The sequence below is a fragment of the Theobroma cacao genome, chromosome 2 (genome assembly GCF_000208745.1).
Source record: "Theobroma cacao cultivar B97-61/B2 chromosome 2, Criollo_cocoa_genome_V2, whole genome shotgun sequence".
In the NCBI taxonomy this organism is placed as follows: Eukaryota; Viridiplantae; Streptophyta; class Magnoliopsida; order Malvales; family Malvaceae; genus Theobroma; species Theobroma cacao.
Window position 1 is genome coordinate 37012485 of NC_030851.1, and position 2994 is coordinate 37015478.

The following is a 2994-nucleotide window of genomic DNA, read 5'->3' on the forward strand; positions in this document are numbered from 1 at the left end:
TAATCTCATCTCTTTGTTTGGTTTCTTTTTCTACCATCCCGTCTCCACTCTCCAGACTCTCTGATCTCCACCCTCTTCTCTTCCCGTTCTCTCAGCCGTCCTGTCTCCACTCTCCATACTCTCTAGTCTCCACTTTCTTCTCATCCCCTTCTCTCATCTTTAGCAAGTTACTACCATCCTTCACCCTTCCCACATCAAGTAAGTTTTTATGGGTTTTTAGTTCCTCTTCTCTCCTTTTTGTTTTATGTTTTCTTAGCTTGAAATTTTGTGGGTCTGGTCGATGAGTTTTTTTATGTTGGTTTTTAAATTTTTACTGCTTGATTTTTTTTGGGTGGTGGTTTTGTGTAATGTGTAAATATTTATACTATTAATCTAGAGATTTTTGCCCAGTCTATGTAGTTTATTGATAGATTATTCACCATTAACTCTTTTTCTTCTCCTCAATGCCATGACAAATTGACAAGGATGAGTTAAATATCCTTAAAGAAAATTAAAGTAATATGAAAACAGGCATTTTCCACATGTAGATCTAAACAGAAGAGGGCAATGAAGAAAATGTAAAGAAGGGAAACTAGGCCATGGTAGAAGTTAGGCTAAGATTAATGCCTAGTTTGGCATTGCTGTTAGAAAAAGCTCGAGTTGGCAAAAGCACCTTTCTATGTGCTTCTGCAGTTGGAGAAAGATCATGGTCTAAAAAAGTGCTTTTAAACCTAAAATTAGATGATATTTGACATTGTGTTAATTGTTAAAGGTTGTTTTTTTTTTATAATCAAATGCAATGTCAAACTCTTGTCTTAGCTTAAAAGGAGAAAAACCATTACCAAAACTAAGAATGGCTACGTGCAAGCCCTTATTTATGCTCAAGATTAGCTACATGGGCTTTCCTATTATCTTCATGACACTAAGAATAATTTGGTAGAGCTTGAGAAAGTTGCTGAAGGTAAGTATTTTATTTATATCATCATTTCATTTTTGCTGTTTCAATTGTTAATATGTTATTGCTTTGTTTCTTACTTTCTTGTTTATGTATTTTAGAGTTGTCAAAGATTGTAGTGGACAATGTACTTGATAATCTTTAACGTAATCAAGTAATGTACTAATGTTATTTAATGCTTATTTGAATTTATAAAACATTTAATAGGTTTTAAGTTATTTTTTTAATTTATTTGTATATTTTTCTATGTTGTGTTTCATTTAGTTTCTCTATTTGTTTTGTTTGCTGTGATTGTTTTAATTGAATTTAATTTCATTCGGTTGAGTTTGGGAAATGTTTTTAAGGTACTCTAGTATTCATTTGTGATCTGTTTTTTGCATGATTTTTCTATTTTGTTCTTTGATTATGTTATGGTGATTTACTCAGCTTTTATCTTTAATCAAGTTTAGGATTTTTTTGTTTGGCTTAAGAAAATAATAAGTTGAATCGTTTTGATTTTAAGCATAGATTTATTGAAAGTTGACTTGTTCCAGAACTTGTCTATTCAGAAATCTAAAGATACTCTATGCTGATGAAACAATGTTTATTACTCGTATATGCAGTTTCTCCAATATATTTAATGAAAATCTTTTAATCCTTTTGGTTTCTTATTTATCCAGAAAACTTCATGAACTCAGGTGATCTTCTTCACCTCTTATTTCTACTTTTACTTTCATTTGGTAAAAGCCCCTAGATCAGAACTAAAGAAAACAAAAGAAAAGTAAAACAGAGTTGATATTATACAATTTGGGATTGAGATATAGTTGTTAATTGGACAAGGTTGTTGTTGAATTTGTTTATATCATGCTCTGTTCAACCTTTCTTTATGGCCAAGATGAGGGAAGAGTTAATTAGAAAGGTTTCAAATTCCACTTTTTTGATTTGTTTTAGCTACAAAGGAATGTGGTGTAATTTCCTGTAGTAATTCATTTATTTAAAATTTTTGTGACATTTAGAAGAGAGGATAGGGGTGCTGTTAGAGCATATATTGGTGTGTTGGATCTTACCAACAAAAAAAGTGAATTGGGCTTGCCGTTCTTACTTCTGAAATGAGTGCTTCTAGTGCTAATGTGCCTACTGCTGCAAATCCAACCCAAGCACCTGCCATTGCACTTCCCTTTGTTGCACCACCCTCGTCTCCTGCATCTTTCCTTCCATCTGAACCCCCCTTTGCTACACAGTCTCTAACTTTTTTAGTGTCTCTCACCTCTATTTCTGCTAGTATGTACTCTCCATGGCCTAATTTAAGGGTACAACCTATTTGTTGAAGACTATTTGTTGTTGTTTTTATCTATTGTTAAATACTGTTAATGATTTGTTGTTATTCACTCAAGATTATTTATTGTTGTTTCTATCAATGTTTTTAATTATTTATTGTTGTTTATATCATATAAATTATATGAGTATTTATTTTATTTATTATAATTTTTAAGATCATTTTTAATATTTTTGTAATATTGATTTATTTAAAAAAAAACAACATAAATAAATATATACAAACAAAAAAAATAAAAAATTTATTAAGTTTGGTTTTTGAAAACTGAACCGAACTAATTGAATCAGTTCGATTTCTGTTTGTTCGGTTAGTTATATAGTTCGATTCAATTTTGATTATTTTTAACTAGGAGTTCGGTTAGTTAGGTTATTGGATATCCAATAACCGAATTAACTGAACTAACCGTTTACACACCCATAGGGATAGAGGCCTAGTCAATGGGATGGATTGAATTGGGTAAAGCTGGACATAAGACCTTCGGCTTATGGGTTGTGAATTCATGGGCTCAATTGCTAAGTTTTCACCATTGGGTAAAACCAAGTCATTATGTAAGGCTTGTACACCATTTTGGACCGAGATTGGGAGAAGATCTGGATTCATTGATAAGGACGGGTTAACGGATCGGGTAGAAGAATTTGGTACATTCAGATCACTATCACCAACAATGTTTTCTCTGCCATGGATATTTCCACCATTGTTGTTGCTTGGATGACTAGAGCAATCAATACTGGTATATCTTTCCAAT

The 2994-nt window shown here is 31.9% G+C and overlaps 1 long non-coding RNA gene across 1 annotated transcript; it reads left to right on the forward strand.

Annotated features, from left to right (window-relative positions):
- On the forward strand, window positions 205-2331 carry LOC108660559. The gene is made up of 2 exons (XR_001926303.1): window positions 205-940; window positions 1930-2331. It is a non-coding gene; the product is annotated as an uncharacterized LOC108660559 (long non-coding RNA).